This window comes from Psittacula echo (assembly GCF_963264785.1).
Source record: "Psittacula echo genome assembly, chromosome: 1".
NCBI lineage: Eukaryota > Metazoa > Chordata > Aves > Psittaciformes > Psittacidae > Psittacula > Psittacula echo.
In genome coordinates, this window is record NC_137735.1 from 128,588,573 (window position 1) to 128,611,872 (window position 23,300).

General features: G+C 47.7%; 1 protein-coding gene across 9 annotated transcripts in view; it reads left to right on the forward strand.

The window, feature by feature from the left end:
- The window catches only part of PPP6R2 (protein phosphatase 6 regulatory subunit 2), a 90,532-nt gene continuing 67,232 nt past the window's right edge, over positions 1-23,300 (forward strand). For 8 of the 9 annotated variants that reach the window (XR_013958728.1, XM_080637408.1, XM_080637410.1 and 5 more), the window contains exons 1-2: positions 1-183; positions 5,692-5,769. The gene's annotated coding sequence lies outside the window, so the exon portion shown is untranslated. The remainder of the gene's footprint in view (positions 184-5,691; positions 5,770-23,300) is intronic. The other variant, XM_080637411.1, reaches the window with a different exon arrangement.

Sequence of the window (23,300 nt, forward strand, 5' to 3'; positions counted from 1 at the left end):
CCGCCGCCATTTTGGAGGCAGTCGGAGCGCCCGCCCGCCGCTCGCCGCCCGCTGTCAGCGCAGCCCCTGCCGCGGCGCCCGCCTCGGACGCGGCCCATGCTCCCCGGGCCGCCAGCCCTCGCAGCCAGGCAGCGCCGCAGCGGCCTCGCCGCGGGGTGGAGGGCAGGCCCGGACCCCCAGCAGGTGAGACCCGCGGACGGGCCCGCTGTCATCGCCGCCCGCCCCTCCCGCCGACACCTGCCGCCGCGCCGGGTCCAGGGCCAGCCGGGGCCGCGGGCTGCACCCCGCCGAGCGTCGCTTCCGCCTCCCTGCGCCGCGGCCGGGGAACTGGGCCCGGCGGGCCGCGGAGGCGGTGTGCGGCCTGCTGCCCCTCCGGCCCCTGCCGCCGCCGGTCCGGCCTCCTCGGCTGCAGCGATGCGGCCCGGGCCGCCGGTTGCAGCGGTCACCGGCCTGCAGCGCTGCCCCGGGTTGGTTTGCAGTGGTTTCAGGGGGTTTTAAGCAGCCCGAGCCCGCGGCGGTCCTGGCTGCGCCACCCTCCTGCACCCTCATCTCGGAGCGCCCTGGTTGAGCCGTTGCCCTCGGCCGTGCTCAGGTCCCCCCTTGTCATTTCACACCATGGCTGGGTTAAATCGGGGCTTCTGCGCCTCTCACAGTCGTGTTTTCCATTTTATATTCCGGGGTGTTGACCTGGCGGGGCCGCAGGGATCCGGTTGCTGTGACACCCACCGAGCCCATCGTCAGGGGCTGAGGCCGGTGGGGAGAGGCAGGGCTGGAGGTGGGGGTCAGCCCCCTAGCACCCACTGCTTTGGGTTGAGCAGGGTCTGAACCCCAAGTGAGGGACCCCGGGGGCTTCCGTGTGCTGTCTGTGAAAGTAAATGTCACTGTGGTGGTGCTGTTAACGTCCAGACCCTGGGGAAGGAGTGGAACCAGGAATGGAATCGCCCCAACATGGAATGTTGCAGAAAAGTGACAAGATGAGGTTGATGAGGGCTCCCTCCCTAATGTGAAGGCCTTGTTTGCACTAGTTAAACAACCAAAACAACTAGGAAATGAGACAGAGAAACTGAGGGAACTCGGGGGGACCTGGGGTGTTTTCATCACTTAATCTCCCACTTAAACATTAATATTTTAAAACCCAAAGCTTGTTTCCCTCAAAAACCGAAGGAGAAAGTTGTGATTCCAGTCCTGTACAGAGCTGCATGTTTGGAGCCATGCATGGGATCATTTACAAGCAGGTTTTTGTGCTAAAGCACTGTTTGAAGGCTAATGGGGGAATAAACCTTGATGATTTCTCTTATTGCTCTGACACTTGAAAGCAAACAGGCTGCCAAAATACCTCAGTGGTAAAAAAACTCTGTGGTGGATGGTAGTATAGCAATTGCCATAGCAACCACTGGTGATATCATGGTAAGCAAAGTTACATTTTGGAACGTGCCATAGGAACACATAACATTTGGACTGGTTTGAGTGATAGCAATGGATGTTTGCTCAGAAGGAGGTGACTGAGGGCTGGATAAGACCAAAATGGTTTGAAATGGAGGGTTTTGGGTTTCGTGTCTTTGATATGCAGATGTTTCTGGTGATTTTTGTGCTTTGTACTATGTTGCCGATCCAGGTTCCTGGATAAGATCCTGTGTAGAAATCAAGGAAAATACATTGCCATTGCAGTAGCTTGCTGGGAAGAGCTTGCTCTGTAGCAGGCTGGTGTCACACAGGTGGTGCAGAAAGCAGCGCTGAGGCTTTGGGAGGTTCCTGCAAACCTCAGCCTGGATGTTGAGTGTTTGTTCTGGGAATGGCAGGGAAGAATCCTGCTTCCCAGCCTGGTGTTGGAAGAGGGACAGGCTGCATTTGTAAGTTCATAGCTCAGAAATTGGAGACTGTCAAAATGAATAACAAGGAGAAAACTATCTTTAAGAGCTCATGTTTGGGTGATTTATTTCCTAGGAGGAAGCGTCCTCAGTCCATGGGCTTCAAGCACTTTTAGGAAGCTGCCGGCCTCTGTCAGGAATGGTGTTGTCTGTTCTGCAGTGGGGAAGGTAGGAGCCCTCTCAGGACCCCTTCTTCAGAGGGGTGCTGGTGGGGCTCCCCCACCCCAACTCACCATTTATTTGCTGGTTGGACTGGGATTCAGCTGGAGGGAATTATGTTCTCACTGTCCCCATGTAGTGTGATCCCGAGCTAGAAGGAGGAATCCTTTAGTTATGCTTTTCCTCCTCTTTGGCATGGAGATAGCCGCAGCATGCTTCATTGTGCTTTCCGTGCTTGGTGATAGGAACACTTCATTCATGCTCTGCCCTGTGTTTTGTTGCCCATTAGCTAAGGTGGCAAAGGGAAACTGAGTGTTTTCCTCCCTGAAATACAGGAGGACATCAGACAGGAGAAGTTCCTCACAGGAAGGTGTGTTTGAGCAGAGCTTGGGGCAGGGGAGCAGGGACATGAGCTTTCCTACTCTGTATCTCTGATAATGGGGTGTGCAGAAGTGCAAGTGTAAAAGCTGTGGATTATATGTTAAGGAAAATGACTTCACATACATCATCAAGCACTACGTTTCCTTAACACAGTGGCTTGGATTCTGAAGCGTTAGTGCCTGAAGCAATAGCTGGAACACTGTAATCAGCTCAGCCATAGAAATGGGCGAACTGGAATGCCAAGAAATAGAAGAGTATCTCATTAGGGTAAATGTTTCTGTAACAATAGCAGAATGACAAGAATAACTGGGAAACTTGGGTGTAAATGGTGCAGGAGAAGCAGATGAGGTCAGTGAGTTGAGAGCAGGAGCTTGACACAACTTCTGATGACTTGATAGGGAGGAATACTTGTGGGAGGCCGTGTTTTGTTAGATGCAAATGATTGAGAAGCTGATTGAGAAGAGCAGAGTTAAGAGACTGTATTCATGAGTGATGTCAGCTCTCCATGTGAGCAGAGACACAAAGCACAGCTCAGAGCAGCAGTCTCTTACTCCTGGCCCTATTTATAGGGTACCAGAGCTCTGTTCTTCATTAGGCTCTACAGGCCAGGGAATCGCTTTGACTGTCCCCTCCTTCTCACCAAAAACCTACACGTCAGCGGGTTTATAGAAGGATCAAGGCAAAAAAGTGGCCTCTGTGTGACCAATAGTAGCAACAAAGGCACTTAAGTGTCTTCTTTGATTCAATATTATTAGAAACAAAAGTATGTTGTCTTTTCTAGGGCGCTTATTTCTTTAATTGTGCTTTTCTCCCTCCTTGTCAGTGGCTGTATCCCTCCCACCAGCCTCCTCCCCCTGTGTGCGCTCGTCTGCTCCTTGTTTTGATCTGCCAAAGTAGTCAGCAGTGCAATAACCAATATTGACATTATTATTACATGCCTGGGTTATTTTTACCTGTGTGTTAGCTCTGCTATGGGGGGACACTCGGGCAGATAAATATTAGTTATCTGGAGAAGCAAAGCTTTTGTAGCCAAGGTTAAAAATCTCAGCCTGAAAAGCTCAGGTTTTGGTGGAATTTGAATGCCACACGCATCACATAGATGGTGTTTGCATCAGGTCAGTTTGACATCCCTGCCTGAATTAACAGTGACATTCTATTTTCCTGCTTATTAATGCCATGTAGGCCTCGATAAAGCTGAGACACTGTGAGAAGCGACAATGCTAAACGGAGCGATGCCTAAAGTCCAGCTCAAATTGTCATCTTTGGCAGGGTGACTTCAAACCCAGCTCCGTTTGGCACTGTGCTATGAAAGGGGGGTGTCAGCAAAACAGGGAGAATGTCATGTCAGAAGGAGGGAGTTGAAATCATTACCCTGAGCATGGAAGCGCTGCAGCTGCTGAGCTGTGGCTGTGCTGCTGCTTGTGTGCCTCTTGGTTTCTCTGTGTCTACCTGTGGTGTTGGTCTGTGCAGGAGTCCCCAGTGCTCTGGATCAGCATGTGGCACTTTGCAGTGGTGCCTCTGGATGTCCCAGCATTGCAAGTACCAAGTTCCTTCAGTGCCATGTGCTTCAGGACAATCTTATCTGGACAGGAGGGGAAATGGAAAGCACGAGAAAACAACATTATGGTTCAGTGACGAAGTTCACCAAGTGATTTGAGATGGGCAGAACTGAGAGCTGTGTCCCTGCCTGGACACACCAGGAAACTTTGACTACCTTTTGTTTCAGGAGGTGGCATGGAAGGTCAGCTGCAGGGTTGGCAGAGAAAGCTCCAAACATATCCATTCCTTGATTGAGGGTTTGTGCTCAGCTGGCCCTGCTCTCCTTCCCTGTGTGCCCAGTCTGCACTTTGGTGCTGTGGGAGTGCTGTGGCTTGCAGTGACACTGATAACTGTGAAGTCACTTTGATTCTGATTTTGTTTGGCAGAATTAGGAGCAATAGCAGCAGAGCAGGGACTGGCACTGCCTACTGGGAGAGACACAGAGAAATGCAGAGCTTACGGGAGTAGAGATGGTCATTCTTGCTGCAACCTACAGGAAGGAAGAAGGAAAAAGAGCACAAGATAGTTCAGTTTCAGTTTTGTCTTTGATTTTTCTATGGTAGACTTAATTTTGTTGGCTGAGAAAGTGCATGATGGATATAGTTTGATATTTTGTAATCAGCAACTCGGATTCTCTGCTGCGTAGCAATTTCTTCCTTTCTTTTCATTCCTTATCATCTTATAAAACCTACAGATTGTTTCAGCTCCTTACTTTGATGTGCAGAGGGGTGGGATGAGAGAAGTTGTGTTTCTATAGCTGTTGACTTCATTTTCTTCCTTCAGAGGATCCTCTGCTCTGCCTTTTGATATCATTCTTTTGTGTTAAGATGGTGAAATGGATTTATTCTTTCTATAAGAAGAATAACTGAGACTATAAACTAACAAGCTGAAAAGTGTATTTCCTTTCCCTGAGCCCACGGACTGAGGGTGCAGCTCCACAGTCGGCGAGAGTCCAGGTTGCCATGTGTTGGTGTTGGCACAGCACCCCAGAGAGCCCTGCATGCGGGAGGCGTTTTCAGCTGGATCAGCTCCCTCAACCAGCTCGATGTGTAGTTGCATAAACTGTGCTGACACAAGGGAGGACCCAGGGAGGAGAGAAGGAGAAGGAGCCGGTCTCTCACCCTCTGTATTTAAATAGGGTGTGGTGTGATTTAGTTCATCCGAGTTTGCTTTGGTGCAGCATGTTTCTGGTCTGTCCTTCGGTGTCAGTGCTGGTCCTATCCTTGCAGGGAGTCAGGCTGTCACCAGACTTCCACCCTTCCCTGCTCTTTTCCTGCTGGTTTATTTTACTGAACATTTGCTGGTTAGTTTAAATATGAAGGGCTTGGGGGTGGTGGGGCTGCAGCAGTGCTGATGTTGACAAAACCCCATGATTCCATGTTGGATTAAATTAAACTAAGCCTAGTAAATAGAATATCCAGGTCATCCTCCGAGCCCCAGGACTTCAGCTCCTGAGCCAGAGTACCCGATTAATGCTCAACAGATGCTCAATCAGCACTCTATTTTGTGAATTAGAATACACAAATGATGGATTTCAACTTGGTTCTGTTACATGTTAGCCTTTTCTAATACAGAAGATTGCTTTCCCTATTGCTCAGTTGGTTTTTATGCTTCTCCGTTCTCCCAGCCCTTTATATATTTTTGTTAACATCACACTGGCCATGGTATAGTCTAAATTCACATTTTTTATTTTCTTCCATGACTTTCTAAGCCTTTTTTCCCCCCTCCCAATATTGTGTTTCAGATTCTGCCTTCGCTTTCAAGGGGCTGGAGACCTCTGACCGAAGTTCACACATCTGTCATGTAAATGCCTACTTCTGAGGTAACATTTAGGATTCCTTTTTAGTCAATGGAGAGACACAGATGCTTATTTCCTTTTGATGCACAAGTCAAAAATAGAGCTGAGTTTTGCTGTAGAAGTGCTGCTTTCTGTGCTCCTGCAAAGGGAGTGTGGGTGACTAATTCACATTAGTCATCCATAGTATAAATATCTACACGTTCAGTGAGACAGATCCTATTGCAGAAGACCCAACTTGCTGGGCAGAGGTTCTGAAGGGGACCTCCTCATCTCAGTGAAATGCCTTCTCACCTTTGGACCAAGGTGAAAGAGCCATTGGGTATGTTTTGGAATGTGTTGTGCCCTTGCTCTGCTTGATGAATCTTCTTCCTCTTTCATAGCTGACTGCTAAGTTTGACACTGAAGGCAGTGTCTAAAAATAATTCAGAATCATATAGTTATCTTCACTATAAAATCCTTCTCTGTGAGGGTGATGAAACACTGGCACAGGGTGCCCAGAGATGCTGTGGCTGCCCCATCCCTGGCAGTGTTCAAGGCTAGGTTGGATGAGGCTTGGAGCAACCTGCTCTAGTGGAAGGTGTCCCTGCCTGTCGCAGGGGTTGGAACTGGATGATCTTTGAAGTTCCTTCCCACCCAAGCCATTTCCTGATTTAAGACCAATGCAATAAAACAAGTGTAAGTCTTTGTCACACACATGACCAGCACAATTGATTATCTGGATTCTGGGTTGTCCATCTACTAGCCAGATACGTTGTGGTTATCTGCCTCATTTTGGGTCATAAGGAGTAAGCTTTGTGGGTGTGGCAGACAAGATTTCTCCATGTTTCTTCAGCACTTAGCATGATGAGGACCCTCTGAAAGCTGAAACGAGCTTACCTCTGCTTTAGTAAATGTAAATACTGATTATTTTTCTGTCCCTATACTTTCTCTGAAGCCTAATCATGACCAGAGGCTGCTGCACGTGGCTGAGTTTTGGGAAGGCTCAAATATGAAATAGCAGAGGAGTTTACAAAAATAACAAGGGGCTTGAGGATGCCAAACTTGGCAGAAAGGCATGTTATGTTTGAGGGGTGCAGTGCCAGGAATAAATGCATATTGGATTTCAGTGGTGTTACACTGTACCCGCTGCTTCCTCTTACAAAATAGGCAGCTAATTTTATTACTTCTCTTTTTTTCCTGTTGCTTCTATCATCTTTGTTCTTAGCTCACTGGAGTAGTCCCTCTAAAATACCTGTTAAAAGTAATAGTTGTTAATACCTGTAGTGCTTTCAGGGTGGCAGCTCTCACCCAGTGTCTGTGGACTCCCTGGTCCCATTTTCCCCCTCCGCTTTAAGAAGCAGCACTGCTGAAGAACATTGTGTCTTTCAGAAATAAACCTCACTGCTTTGACTTCGTTCTTCAGGAGTGAATTGCAGTGAGTTTCTAAGTGCTGCTTTATGCAATACCTGGAAGAAAGTGTTGGAATGAAGTGGTGCAGTTCCCAAGAACTATTGTAACTAGTGAGTAGAATATCCAGGTCAGCCTTGGGGTGTCAAGGCCTCAGCTCCTGAGCTCACTATAATTATGTTAAGTAGTCTTAGAGAACAGCAAGTGAGAATATTCAGAGTATACTTGGGGTTTGGGTATATACTTGAGTTTGTACAAGGAACTGTGAAGTGAAACTGAATCACCTCATGTCACAGTGGACATTTGCCACATGAGGACAATATTGTTGCACAACCAGGGTTTGTTGTCAGAGTTGGTGGACTGTGCCCTGGTCATGAGTAAATTATTTTGGGAAAAGCAGAAACTTCAGCAGATCGCTGACAAGTAAACAGCAGAGCTCGTGTTGGCAGAAACAGGAGGATCTCAAAGACTCTTGATAGAAAGAAACAGCCTTCCACTGATCTATGTGCTGAAGTTGAACATGACCAAGGTCCCGCACATGGGTCGGGGCAGTCTCAGCACAAACACAGGCTGGGGGAGACTGGATGGAGCAGCCTGAGGAGAAGGACTTGGGGTGTTGAGTGCCCATGACCCAGCTTCACTGTGACTTTGAGCTCAGAACCGCCCATGTGCTGGGCTATGCCCCCAGAGTGTGAGAGGGAGAGGATCCTGCCCCTCTGCTGTCGTCTGGGGAGACCCCTCCTGCAGTCCTGATCCAGCTCTGGGGCAACAGCGCAAGAGGGACGTGGAGCTGCTGGAGCAAGGCCAGGGGAGGCCACGGAGATGCTGTGAGGACTGGATCAGCTCTGCTCTGGAGCCAGGCTGAGAGAGCTGGGCTGGTTCAGCCTGGAGAAGAGAAGGCTCCTTAAGGGGAGACCTCAGAGCAGCTCCAGTGCCTAAAGGGGCTGCAGGAAACCTGGAGAGGGGCTTTGGACAAGGGCCTGGAGGGACAGGCCAAAGGGAATGGCTTTAACCTGCCAGAGGGGAGATTGAGATGAGCTCTTAGGCAGAAGCTCTTCCCTGTGAGGGTGCTGAGGCTGTTGCACAGGGTGCCCAGAGAAGCTGTGCCTGCCCGTGGCAGGGGGTTGGAAGTGGGTGAGCTTTAAGGTTCCTTCCCACCCAAACCATTTCCTAATTTAAGGCCAATGCAATAAAACAAGTGTAAGTTTTTGTCACACAAAACTTGGCAGTGTTCAGGGCCAGGTTGGACACAGGGGCTTGGATCAAGCTGCTCTAGTGGAAGATGTCCCTGCCTGTGGCAGGGGTTGGAACTGGATGAGCTTTAAGGTCACTTCCAACCCAAACCAGGCTGGGATTGTATTGGATGATTCTAGGTTGTAATGCATGAATTCTTACTTGCTGGAAGGAAATCACTATAGTTTATGTATATTGGCTGCTTTAAACTCCTAATGGGTTGGGAAGAGATAGGGGAAGACCAGGCAGTGCTGATGGAACATCAGTGAAAACTCATCTTGATGGGTGAAGTAATAAGCCAAAATAACATCGAAAGTACAGTCATTGGAATGGATGCTGTGTCTGAAAATGGCAAAATATTATGTGTGTTGGTGTTGAGATGATTTGAGGTATGTGATTAAAGAAAATAGCAGAGCAGATAAAAACCACACTGGTTAATCTCCTATGTTTAAAAATGGAAAGGGGAGGTCTGAGGATGTGTGTGGAATTCCCAATGTATTTCTTGTTCACAATTCTTGGAGGGTGTGTAACTTGTTAAGCTTGATGTCAGGGATATTGATTAGGCCATGAATTACTGTGTTTTACCCATTAAATAAGAGGGCAAAATGTTGTTTAGGAGCAATGCTGAACACCACCTTAACGTACTGTGAAATACATTGGTGGGACTGAGGGAATCACAGAATGATATCATGGAGTGGTTTGTGTCAGAAGGGACCTTAAAGCTCTTCCAGTCCCAACTCCCTGCCATGGACAGGGGCACCTTCCACTAGAGCAGGTTGCTCCAAGCTCCGTGCAACCTGGCCTTGAGCACTGCCAGGGCTGGGGCAGCCACAGCTTCTCTGGGCACCCTGTGCCAGCGCCTCAGCACCCTCACAGGGAAGAGCTTCTGCCGAAGAGCTCATCTCAATCTCCCCTCTGTCAGGTTAAAGCCATTTCCCCTTGTCCTGTCCCCTTGTCCAAAGCCCCTCTTCAGGTTTCTTGTTGGCCCTTTTAGGCACTGGAAGGTCTTCCAGGGTCTCCCTGCAGCCTTCCCTTCTCCAGGCTGAACAACATGCAGTGCTAGAGGGAAGTGGAGCTTAGGCTCCTGAGGCTGTGCTGGTACCATGATGCAAGGGGGGCTGTGGATGAGCTCTGGAGCTGGCAGGAGCCCCAGTCTTTCACCTCCTGCTCAGTGTGGCACTGATGTTCCTGCTCTGCTTTCGAAACCTGAGCTAGTGCCTCTGTACAGGGGCACATGTAAATGCACCAGCTTGCTAAGTAGGGGGGGGGCATCACTTAATACAGTGCTTTAGCTTGTTTTTGAGATACAGAAGCAACAAGAGCGTTATTTAAAATGTCATTATGGCATTTTCCAGCTGAGGAAAAGCCATATCTTGCCTCCAGGATTTGATGAAAGCAAAAGGAACTCTCATCTTTTCAAAGGATCAGTTGTCTTCTGTAATCTTTGGAGCTGAAGTCGGGTTTTGCATTAACAGGAAGATATTTCACCCAAGCCATGTTGCTGGTGGGGCCCGTTGAGGTGCCTCATGCTCTTTCGGAGGTTGCAGTGGGAGCGCTCTGGGCACTGCAGAGTCCTTGTCTCTGCAGCAACGGTGAGAATGTTCTCTTTGCTTATAAGGTGCTTGGCTTGAAACTGAAGCTCTGGCTTGGGAATTGTTATTCAAATTGACTTGGAGTGTTGTATTCAAATGAATACCTTATGGTGTCTCCTTGGAATGGAGTAGTTATTTGCAACAACAACCCAGCTTGAATGCAAAGTTTTAGGGCAGAGACGATTGCTAAGGTGATACTCAACTGCTGTTGCTATCAGAATTTGTATTCTCTCAGGTATTTGTAGAGAGCAGGAGTACTTCCTGATGGTCTTTTGTGCATGACTGATGTTAATTTATTTTGTTCGTAGACTGGTTTGGATTGGAAGGGACCTTAAAGCTCCTCCAGTCCCAACCCCTGCCACAGGCAGGGACACCTTCCACTAGAGCAGGTTGCTCCAAGCCCCTGTGTCCAACCTGGCCTTGAACACTGCCAGGGATGGGGCAGCCACAGCTTCTCTGGGCACCCTGTGCCAGGGCCTCAGCACCCTCCCAGGGAAGAGCTTCTGCCTAAGAGCTCACCTCAATCTCCCCTCTGGCAGGTTAAAGCCATTCCCCTTTTTTTGTCCCTACAGGTCCTTGACCAAAGCCCTTCTCCACAAGGTGCTTTGTGATGAATGAAGTGTAGCCGCTAAATACAGTTTAGGTGGTGCTGTGCAGGAAGAACAGGCTGATGGTCTACCATCATACATAAAACTTATTTTCTGAAGTGTCCTAATACTTATTTTAACTGCAGAACTACTTAAACACCATGTGGACTGTGTCTATATGATGTCCTGAAAGATTAAGGAAATTAAAATGGGTGTTGTTTAATATCCTATTCCAAGGCACTGGTTTGTTATGGGTTTGGACAGTGATCTTGTGCCTCCTTTGCATGTAGCTGGGTTGGTGGAACAGCGCAATGTCAGGATATTCTGGTTACAAACTGCAGCCTGCAAAGCGCTGAGCTGCTTTAATGTATGTAGAGGCACAAACTCACTTGTGAAGCTTTGAACTGTGTAAAGGACCAGGAAAGGAGGGCAAGCAGTTGTTTTTCTTGCTCATTTGAGGATCTCATGGTACTGATAAAATAGGTGTATCTGAGACTACAGCTCTTGATCTTCAGCTGAAGTGCAACAGGAAGTCTTAGGTTGCAAATCTGCTGAGCAGAATGATGTCTCTTTGCTAATATTGCCTTATTCTGGGTGTGCAGCAAAGAATTAAAGTATCCAGGGTCCATAGATGGAAGGACTTTGAGCAACTGGATTTGTTGCCAATACTGCTTGTGTGCCCCAGTAAATACCAGCATCTACTTCTGAGATATCAATTTAATACTAATGATTTCTGGAGGGTTTAACTATGATGAGGCAGGAAAAATGTAATCTGTTGCTTAAACAACATGCAGTAAACAGCCCAAGTGGCTTCAAAGTCTTGTTTACTACTGTGAACAGTGCAAGTGAAGGAGTGGAGTGTCTTGAGCAGTCCTGCAAGAGATGTAAAGAAGCACTTAACAATACCCCCCCGCCCAGGACTTAGTTTTGCTTGTTTAATATGGTTGTATGTTAGCTCCTTAATACCCAAATCAAGTTGGAAGCCTTGCATTGAAAGATTACTCTGCAAAGGGAAGCACAGAGATCCCTGGGCTTCCTGTTGATGACGCTTTCCAGTGGGGAGCAATTCCAGACCTGGAATGTAGGGAGGAGAAATTTAATAGTGAAGAATTTGACTACTAATGTTGTTAAATTACCAGTGATCGAGTGAAATACAGGTTATGAATCTGGAGATAACTACACCCTCATAGATAAGGTAGAGCTGGTAGGTTGGGGAAGCTGAGTGCTTTTGGTGTGTGATCAGCTCCACGTGCTTTTGACTGACCTAGGGGGAAAAAGAGGACCTTTTTTCATGGAATCATGAATGGTTGGGTTGGAAGGGGCCTTAAAGCTCCTCCAGCTCCAGCCCCCTGCCACAGGCAGGGACACCTTCCACTAGAGCAGGTTGCTCCAAGCCCCTGTGTCCAACCTGGCCTTGAACACTGCCAGGGCTGGGGCAGTTTTGTGCCGTTCCCAGTGTTTGGTGTATTTTCATGGCTGGGTTTTCCCTGCATTTTTTTAAGTTTCCTAAGTGCCTGGGTGTGTTGAATTTAATTAAAAAAGGAACATTTACATGAAGAAGCTGTGCAAATTCTGTCCTTAGCATGGGGTAGGGCATCAATTAGAGGGCTGTGTAACGAGATACTGGATGAGGTTAAAGCTGATCATCAAAACAAAGTACTTCTTGATATCATCTCTTTATTAGGGAGCTTCAGAAGAAGGGAATAATTAGAAGGAGCTCTTAATTCTGGGTGCATATTTGTACAACAGACAGCCCTTCATAACTTACTTGCCTGCAGCAGTTTAGTATTAAAAGAAGAAAACCGAACACAACCCCTTGCTGTGCTGAGGAACCAGACTTCTGCAGCTCTTGTGATTCACTGCTTGTGTTCAAGGAATTGTAAGTCATGGAATGGTTTGGGTTGGAAGAGACCTTAATCCAGCTCTGCACACCCAGTCACAGTTACACTTCCCAACATGGAGAGACCTGTGCCACATACAGCAGTGCCACAGTCCACGCTGTGGACAGCTCACAGCTCCAGCCAGCTCCCAAATCCTGCTTCATCTCCTGCTGCTTCTTCACCAGCTCTGCAGCTCCTTCTCCAGAGCCTCCTCTTTGCTGCTTTATGGCACAGCATTTCCTGCCACATTGTTCAGGGTTTGCCTGTGACACTCTCTGTCCCCCATCACCAGAAAACAGCAGGGGACAACCTCTGTCCCAAAGCCAACCTTCAGAAATGGTGTGCAACCCCATAGGGCACCAGTGCTATTGAAGACCCCCGTGTTGCTCCGTGGCCACAGCAAATGTGGGGAGGAAGGTGGAAAGACTTAAAAGGGGATTCTGTTCATCTTCAAATTACATATATATGTGTATATATATTCAGTTTGTGTAACTGAAAGTGTTTCAGCTCCCCAAGAGCTTGCTTGGCCCAAGCTGTTGGTTGGAAAGCGCTGAGGTAAACTTACGACTCTCAGGTAAAACTTATTCTTAACCAAAATAGTGTTTCACCAGTTCACCAAAAGCCTCCTTTATTTCTCCTGAGCCAGTGACATGAGCGGCTTCATTTTTCTTAACATCTGACTGACAAATAGAGGAGACAGGTCGTGTTGGACGCGGCTTGGAGCAACCTGCTCTAGTGGAAGGTGTCCCTTCCCATGGCAGGAGGTTGGAACTGAAGGAGCTTTAAAGTGCCTTCCAACCAAAACCAATTCCATGAATCTCAAAATGCCATGAATAAACTGTATGTTGGCCTCTGCTTAGTTGGTACCACAGGGTGAAAATTCCACCTGGGAGATGTGACACTTCGTGTTCAGGAGGTATTCACCTGCATTAGGCAGGTTGATAACTCTCCTTTCCATTTTGAAGTAGCTGAGCTTGGGGGACAGGAGCAGATGCCTGCACTGGAGCTCTGGAGTGTGGGCTCTAGAGGAGGCTGGTTCCACTCCCGAAGACCTTGACAAGCCATGCAGGCATCTGGACAGAGCTTCATGGCCTTCTGCTCTGCAAGGGGCCTGCAGGCAAAGCACTCCTGAATTTTTGTTCTCTTTTTTCCCCAGAGATGCATCCTTCACCTGCATAAAACAGAAGCTTCTGATTGTTCACTCTGAGCTATGAGACTTTGAAGGGATGGAAGGAACAGAAAGTAATAGATTTATCATTATTTTTAGTGCTTTTTTTTTTGTTTGTTTGTTTTGTTACTGGGGCTGAAACATGCTGTAGGACATACACCATGTAAGTTTTCACAGGGTTTAAGTATTTAAAGGGCTAGAGGAATGTGTCCCTGCCCGTGACAGGGGATTGGGACTGGATGAGCTTTAAGGTCCCTTCCAACCCAAACCAGGCTGGGATTCTGTGATTTAAGTTATCCCAATGCTAAGATAACAGCTAACGACAAAGCTCCTGAGTACAACAGAGACAATGTATAATTTTGTTGCTTAGGTGTAGGAGGGAATAAAGGTTATAATTCATTTTCGTATTATATGTTCTGGAGACTTTGATGTGTAGCTCTGCAGTCAAGAGCTTGGCAGAAATTGTGACCATGGTTATTTGCTGCTCAGTGAATTGTAGAGTCATGGAATGGTTTGGGTTGGAAGAGGCCTTAAAGATGCCCTGTGAGGAACTTCTGCCTAAGAGCTCATCTGAGTCTCCCCTCTGGCAGGTTAAAGCCATTCTGCTTGTCCTGTCCCTACAGGCCCTTGCCCAAAGCCCCTCTCCAGGTTTCCTGTGGCCCCTTTAGGCATTGGAGCTGCTCTGAGGTCTCCCCTTAAGGAGCCTTCTCTTCTCCAGGTTGAACCAGCCCAGCTCTCTCAGCCTGGCTCCAAAGCAGAGCTGCTCCAGCCCTTGCAGCATCTCTGTGGCCTCCTCTGGACTCGCTCCAGCAGCTCCATATCCCTCTTGTGTTGTGATGTCTGTGCTGAAGGGAGGGGTGGACCGTTGCTGGAACCATCATTGCCTCTGAGCATTCCAGTCTATCCTGCTTTGCCTTTTATTCAGAGGTTACAGAAAAGAATCAAACAATGAGTGAGGGAAGGTAACAAAGGGAATCGTGATGAATGAGAATATATGTATGTAAAATCCTGATGCGAAAATAGCTGTTTTATTCATGTCCTTCAACTTCTAAAGGTGTCCTGAAACTGCAGTGACTCTTCTTGCAGAGTTTTGGTAGACAGCCCTTCATGGGTAGTGTCCCTTGGCTTTATTTTATTTTATATATGTATATACATATGTATATATTTATTATCACTTATTTCCTTGGCCCAGTTGAAGCTGTGGCTGCACCATCCCTGGCAGTGTTCAAGGCCAGGTTGGACGGGGCTTGGAGCAACCTGGTCTAGTGAAAGGTGTCCCTGCCCATGGCAGGGGGTTGGAGCTAGGTGAACTTTAAGGTCCCTTCCAACCCAAACCAGGCTGGGATTCTATGATATGAATCTGTGATTTTCACTAAACTGTTTTGAGTGAGGACGGGCTCATTGCATGATCCTAACTTGGGACCAGAGAAGGCTGATTTGCACTCATTCAGGCTGCTGCATTGAGGACAATTGTGCATTTTATCTTAGTTCCTTAGCTTACTGCAGCTATTGCTTGTAAACCTGTGTTCTTACACTTAAGGGCTATTTGAGTTTACTTTGTGAGCTGCTGTTTATTGCAGAGGCTGTAACCCAAACCTTGGTTCTGTTTTTCTCCAGGCTTTGTGCTTAATCTTTCGCTGTGGCATTAAGCTATAGTTTTAGTGTGGCACTAAGGTTGGAAGAGATTTTCCTAAATGTTTGATCTTGGAAGGTGAAGACTCTGTGTGCCTGTAGAAGACATATTTGTATCCTGCTATTTCACTCTTACGCTTTGGATTTATTGCTTGCGGGAGACCCTACTTAAAGCAATGCCTTTCTCATGAAAGCACATGGAGCATGTCCGATAATGCTCCATAATGTCTGGTTTTCTTGCTGTTGGGTTGATTTGACACCTTCTTGCTTGGGGAGGGACTGATGTAAAGACTTGGCTTTCAAAAAGTGTCTGCAGGTGGGTTTCTAAAGACAAAACCATTCTTTCAGGCAGGAGAGTCTCCTCTCTGATAAGGTTGAATTTCTTTCACCATCAGACGTAGTTTGACTACCCAGGGCGGACACAACACCCATTTGAATTTGGAACAATGTGTATTAATGCAGTCAAAGTCCTTCCAAATTACAGCTTAGGTGGGCAGGAGAGAAGTAGAACGTTGGTGAAGAGGCGTTTGCACTTCCTGCCTTTACCTCTGTATTTTTTACTGTGCCTTCTTGTGGCTCCTTGGACAGCTACTTCACAGGAGGAGCTGAGCAGGTGGGAGGGAGATGGGTGACTGCTGAAAGGAGTTTATTTCTTCTCCATGTAGGGGTGGGCTTCGGCAGCTCCAGCGCTTACAGATAGAGCAGGAAATCCTCAGAACCGCTGTAGTTTGTCTGAAGAACCACAGACCTCTCGGGTATAATTGTATAATAATATGGAAAAATCTCTCTTCTTGAGTTGTCATATTTACTTACACCAAACCTTCTCTCCAAGTGGGGTTTTGGACCATTCTTCAAGCCTTGAGTGAATGTGAGAGGAATCAATACAGATCTTTGATTGAATCTTGGCTATGTTATAAGATGAATTAGGAAATTGTTTAGTAGTGTTTTGTCTTGGAAACCAGCACTGAGTCTGTTCCTAAGGAGTCTCAAGTAGGATCCTGGAGAGGTTGAGAGTGAGCTCTGGAGATTTGAGTAGCTCGTGATTCTTTTCCCCTGACAGACTAAAATGGAGGTTTTGAGCCTTCTGGACCCAAAGGAGTGTAAGCTGCTGTAAGTCACTTATTGCTGTATTGTAATACAGCAGCAAGGCATGGGCAGCACCCATGGCCTGCATACTGTTCCTGACAGTGATGGGTGATGGAGCTGGAAGGTGGCAGCAGGACAATGGTGGGACTGGAGTTTTGGTCATGATGAACTGCAGAGGCAACAACTGACAACCTATAACCTCAGCCTTAGGATGAGGGATTGCAGTGGGGTTTGAAGGGAGGGCACTGGGGGGTGGATGTGCACAGCAGCAGTGTTGATGCTTCAGTAGATTGGAAGTAGTGTAATACAGAATGTGGTAATGCAGGTAGTCTGTGTGTCACAAACAGTTGTCTTCTGACAGGTTACAGCCGTTAACTCCTCCAGAAAGCACAGTGGGGTGTGCAACAGCAGAAGAAGAGTAGTTGAGAGCTGTTAGTGTGCAGGACCTTAGCAGCAGGAGAGGCATCAAAATACATTCAGAAGGTGCTAACATCTAATATATGCTCTATGCACACAGTCATCAAGACTTCCATGAGTCTGACTGGGCTAAAATCCCTTCAAACACAACAGCTGGTGACTGATGGGAACTGGAGAATGAGTTCAAAGAGACTGTGGATGCCTGGAGTGCATTTTCAGTTGTTTTGAACAGATTCACTAACAATTCTTCCCTTGTTTCCATTCTTCAATGTATGATGCTGTTCTGGCCACCTCCTGTGCAGTTGTGAAGTATTTGCATCTTCAAAAGCTTGATTCTTTGGAGAAACATAGATTCATAGAATGGTTTGTGTTGAAAGGGACCTTAAAGTTCCTCCAGCACCAGCCAGCCCCCTGCCATGGGCAGGGACGCTTTCCACTAGAGCAGGTTGCTCCGAGTCCCAGGAAGCCACAGCTTCTTGTGCAACCTGTGTCAGGGCCTCACCGCCCTCACAGGGAAAAACTTCCTAATGTCTGTTCTCTGACTTCTAAATAGAATGTGCTTCCAGTAGGAGAACATGGTTTGAAATCCTGCTGGAAGCAAGTGGGAAAGAGCCTTGAAGGTGGCTACAAATGCTCAAGGAAAAATGTCCACTCTCTGCACAGACTGTTCAGGAGACCTGGCGGGGACACACCGAAGCTTCACCTTCCTCTTGCCAATGTACTGCTGGCTTGAGGTGGGCTGCAGACAAAATGGAACCTCCCCCGTGATCCCTGTTCCTCCCATCTGCTCCCCTTTAACCTGAAATAGCCATTTGGATAATATGGAGATGTTCTTTAGGAAAGGAGATGTTCTGGTCACTGAACAGTTCTTCAGAGCTGTTACATGGTGTGGTTGTGAGATTTTTGCTGTGATCTTTTTGCAATGAGAAAAGTATGTTTTATTTTTCATTTAAGTGATAATAAAAGAATGGGATGAAGCACAAATAAGACCAAACATCTCTTTAGCTGGTGGATTTACGTACTGCTGACTCCTGGCAAGCCACGCTCACGTGGAAGACTGCCCAGGAGATCTGCAGCCTTTCTGTTGGTGCGAAACACGTTAGTTGGAGCTCGCCAGACACATTTCTTCTGGCTGCTTTGCCAGTAACTCTCTTAATAGGTACCAAACAACCCGCAGAGCTCCTTTTATTTCCTCTCCCAGCTTCCCATGGACCCGAGGCCGAGGAGTGTGCTACTTGTCAGCACTGAACTGCCAAAGCCTTGGAGCGCTTGGAACCAGGCACCTTTCCCATTGACTCTGCAGAGTTGTTTCTCTGGGAGTACACAAAGAAATGTTCTGGGAGCTCTTGTTATGCAAGTTGGGTTTCAGAGCATGCAAATAGTCGTGGCTGCAATCGGGAAGCTCCTTTCCCAAAAAGCCATTAAGTTGGTGTGAAGTGGTTGTGCTCCTCAGGAGCCTGCTCAGGGCTTCACTCATGGCAGGAGCAGCATTGCTCTTGCCACGTGTGCAAATGAAGTAACTTACAAGTAAGACTCTAACTTACAAGTAACACTTCTAGAAAGAGTGTGGTTTGTTTTCTTTATTTCTTTTGTACTGTTTGCAACATGATTCTGTGCATATTCTTTATGGTACTTCTGCAACTTTGGTCTGATGCACATACCTCACATGGGATCGTCAGTTCAAATGACGTCCTAAAATGCTTATATAGACAGAAATAAAACATCCTTGCATCTTTCTGTTTGAGTCTTAGAAACAAAACCAAGCAAGAATAGGGATGATGTTCTGAAGGTGTAAACAGAGAGGCATGGTTTTTACTCTGGGTTTTTACTTTCACAGAATCCCAGCCTGGTTTGTGTTGGAAGAGACCTTAAGACTCATCCAGTCCCAACCCCCTGTCACAGGCAGGGACACCTTCCACTAGAGCAGGTTGCTCAGAGCTGCCCCAGTCCTCGCAGCATCTCCGTGGCCTCCTCTGGCCTCAATCCAACAGCTCCACATGCCTCCTGTGCTGCTGTCCCACAGCTGGGTCAGGACTGCAGGGGGGTCTCCCCAGAGCACAGCAGAGGGGCAGGATCCTCTCCCTGAGCTGCTGCTCACGCTCTGGGGGTGCAGCCCAGCACATGGGAGTTCTGGGCTCAAATGCACACTGAGGCCGGGTCATGGGGAGCTTCTCCTCACCCAACCCCCCAGGTCCTTCTCCTCAGGCTGCTCCATCCGGTCTCCCCCAGTCTGTGTTTGTGCTGGGGATTGCCTTGACCCAGGTTCAGGACCTCGCCCTTGGCCTTTCTGTGGAAGCAGTGCCATTCTCAGCAGTTCGAGTAGTAGCTTACAGCATTTTTCAAGGCAGGGCTTGTCCATTCACAGTGTGTCCAGTGAGGCTTATTTCCATTCATGTGCAGGTTTGATCCCTAAATTAGTACGTTCTGAACCCTCCAAATGCACTTCTGAGGAAGAGTAAAGAATCTTGAAGGTGGAGAATGTTTGGAGTTCTGGGTGTAGCGGGGTGAGCATTCTGAGCTGGTGTGAGGTCTGGCTTAGGGAGGCAGAGGCCGTGTGTCTTGAAGTCCAGCCATGGGTCTTTTAAGCCCTGGGAAGTTAAGCTGAGCTGTCCTCAGAGTCATTTGGTTGCTGTCTGTGAATTTGATGCTGACTTATGATGTTTGGATTGCCTGGTCTGTGGGTGAGCACAGAGAAAAGCCAGGACTGTAGTTTGTGTCCATGTCTTTGCTTAAACTTGGTCCCTCTTAGACTTTCCCAGCAGCGTGTGCCTCTTCATGGATGCTTGGGGAGCTCCTGGGTGCTAAACTGGTCAAAACTACCCCAGGGTTTGCTTTTCAGTCCCTTGCTGGGATTTTCCTGGCACCCAAAGTTGGCACACCAAGAGTTAGGGTGCTCATCCCAGGGGAGAGACGTGGCAGTGTGGATTCAGAGGTTGGCATGAGCTGCTGTAGAGCTGCCATTCAAAAGCTCTTGTTTTAGTCAAGGCAGATAGCTGAAAGGGGGTTAAATTATTTCTCCTGTGCCTTTTTCCTCTTGCTGTGACAAGATGAAGGCATTACATGTGCTGCTGAACAGATAGATGGAAACCACTGACAGCCCTGGGCTTTCTGCAAGTGATGGGAGGGGTGGCAATGAAGGAGAAGAGACTCTGAGCTCTCCTGGCAGCGAGGCCTGAAGTGTGGGAGCAGCATGAGAGGTGAGGTTGGGAAGAAAACAGTGGAATGCACAGAAGCTCCAGTGTTTCCAGGTTCTGTCAGAATTCCTTCTAGACTGCCTGGTGTGCCATGCTTCCTCAGAACTGCATGTGCTCAGTGAATTCTCTCATTCATTGTGTCTTGAATGAGGAGCATGAGAAGTTTTAGGTAGTATTTGTATGCATTTCTCTGTCCCTAGAAATAGGTGGGCTCTGTGTGATCCTGTTTTTCCTGGTAAGGAATTCCGTAGTTGCTGACAGGTTTCATTCTGTGCCCACATTCCCCTCATGCCCTGTGCATAGGTGGCTTTGTCACAGTGTACCTGAGAAGTTTGGCAGCTTCTCAGTTCAGTGCTAAAACTTGGGTTCAGCCTTGCAGAAGTTCAGCAAACGTTAGTTTCTGAATTCACTGTGGATTTGGTATATTAACGCTAAACATGTGATTTCTGAGTGGAGTGAGTTCAGTCTGCTGCTCTGTGTATACCTGGGCCAGTGCCAGTGACTGCACTGGATCACAGATTGAGGTTTGTTGTTATTTTACCTCAACTCTCCTTGTGCCTCTGGAAGCAGCAAGGGAGCGTGAGGGAAAGGAGCCCGGTTGTTGAGCAGGAGCAACAGTGAGAGGGTTTGTGTCATGGAGCTTTGCACTGGGTAAACAGACGTTGGGTTTGAATGTGTTCCTGAAGTGCTGCTGAAGCTATATCTGCTGTATTATTTCTTGGTTGAGTTCTTTTCTGAATAGTAGAGGGATTTATAGTTCTTTAGCACAAGAATTTGGATGAACAAGGGTGATTCCAGTGCCTAAAGAGGCTACAGGAAACCTGGAGAGGGACTTTGGACAAGGGCTTGTAGGGACAGGACAAGGGGGAATGGCTTTAACCTGACAGAGGGGAGATTGACATGAGCTCTTAGGCAGAAATTCTTCCCTGTGAGGGTGCTGAGGCCCTGGCACAGGGTGCCCAGAGAAGCTGTGGCTGCCCCATCCCTGGCAGTGTTCAAGGCCAGGTTGGACCCAACCAGTCTGAAATTCTGTGATTCTCAAGTGTGTCTTGTGCCTTTTTTGATATGAACTGGGTCCAGGATGATGCCTGTCTCCTCCAGCAGGCACGGGAGGAAGACTTCAGACTTCTCAGACTTCGTCATGGATAACTTGAGACATTTATAGTGTGCTCTGAATTTTGCAGGGCATTTACTTAACTCTTCTGTAAAGTTGGGCCCTTTATAGGTGAGTTAAAGTTGTGCAGTGAAAAAATCTCGCTAACCCAAATGATCTGATTTCTTGGGAAGATCTTGGTGATAAAAATACTGCAAATGTAAATTGTGTGAGGTAGCAGCGTGGTGTTATGTATGAAACTGGCAACTTTCCTCAGCTTGTTTAGTTACTGAGTGGCTTGACAGATTCTTAAAATGGATTAGAGCTGACTTCAAGTACCAGCTTGGGGGTGTGAAAGAGCAGTAGCTGCATTGGCAGGGGGAGAAACATCACTTGAGGTGACACTGTCCCTGCCTCATGAATCACTGGGCTTTGTGACACTTCTGTTATTAGTGCCAGGTAAGGAGCAGTAGGACGGGTTTTGGGACCTTCCATACGTCTGCAGGTGAGTTACTGTAGACTCCAGCTTCTCTTCAGCCAGTGCATTGGGCAGTAAACTCCTGTTCTTGATTTCCTTCTCTGCCACCGCTCTGGTGCCTTTGGCACTTTGGTGGTTTACTGCCATAAATAACTGCCCTTGCTAATCTTCAGCTGGGTTTTAGTTATCCGGTTACACCTGACCTTGTGGATTCAGCCTTCCGTGGTCCTCATTGTCTAACTCAAAACCCCACAGTGACTTCATGTCCATCCTGTGTTGTGCTTGACAGGTTTGGGCAGGTTCTGTGCAAGCTCTGTCACCATAACATCTTGGTTTTGGGGATGGGTCAGCTTCTGTGAAAGACATTCTCAGCACTTGGCCAGCAGTTTAAAATAGGACCTGATCTCGGTTACTTCTATAATTACCAGCATCATTTCATGTATCTCATGATTTACATATCACTTTGCACATGTCCAGATGGAGAGGAAAATAAATTTCAGCAGTCACTCTCAACCTGAATTTATAAAGGATGTGCTTAAAGCTGGTATTTGCTGTTAGGAGTGTGTGTGAAGTCCAGGAAACGTGGTGCAGAGGCACCAGCATTGGGGTGGAGAGGAGCAGGCTGCTGCTCTTACAGTCATGAGAGTGTTAGTCTAAGATCAGACTGGTTGCTGACTCTTTCAGTGGTATTTCATAGAACCCCAGACTGGTTTGGGTTGAAGGGATCTTAAAGCTCATCCACTTCAACCCCCGCCATAGGCAGGGACACCTTCCACTGGACCAGGTTGCTCCAAGCCCTGTCCAACCTGGCCTTGGTTTGTTTCTTTTTTTACAATTTCAGCAATTTCTGTCAAATTAGAAATGCTCTGATAAGGGGAGCTAAATTCTCTCCTGAAAACAACGTGGTGATGGAAGTTGGAGGAGGATTCCCTGGGACTCTGCTTACAGCATAGCTTGTGAACAAACAGCACTATGCATCATGTTCAATGTGTCCTCATGACACCAGAAGGATCCATGAAGTGCACAGCAGTTCCTTTGTGCTTGCTGCTGTATTTATTTACCCTATAACTGGTGACTATGGGAATATTTAACTTCCCATATTGTGGTTGAGTCTCAGAAGAGTTGGGGGATGGGGTTTTTTCTATTTATTTATTTATTGAGGAATGAGGAAGTGGAAAAGACCAGCCATTGCCGAAAGTGATCATAGAATCATGAATCAGACTATTTTGGGTTGGGAGGGACCTTAAAGCTCATCCGGTCCCAAACCCTGGCCACGGGCAGGGACACCTTCCACTAGAGCAGGTTGCTCCAAGCCCCTGTGTCCAACCTGGCCTTGGACACTGCCAGGGATGGGGCAGCCACAGCTTCTCTGGGCACCCTGTGCCAGGGCCTCAGCACCCTCACAGGAAAGAGCTTCTGCCTAAGAGCTCATCTCAATCTCCCCTCTGTCAGGTTAAAGCCATTCCCCTTGTCCTATTCCTATAGGCCCTTGTCCAAAGCCCCTCTCCAGGTTTCTTGTAGCCTCTTTAGGCACTGGGACCTGCTCTAAGGTTTCCTCTTACAGCACCTAGGGGCTGTATGTAGGATGGTACCGGGTGCAGGATTTGGTGCACTAAAATTAGTTGAGGGCATCTGGAGCAATAATTTCAGTCAGTTGCTGTTTGTCTCAGCTCCGCAGTTCCAGCTGAGGCTTAGAGAGGTGTCCTTCTCAGCAGAATGCTCCAGAAGGCTTTTCCTTAGTGCCAATGAAGTGATTTCCAACTAAGATCTCAGTGTTGGGTGTGAGGCCACCACCTATAAAGCAGTGGT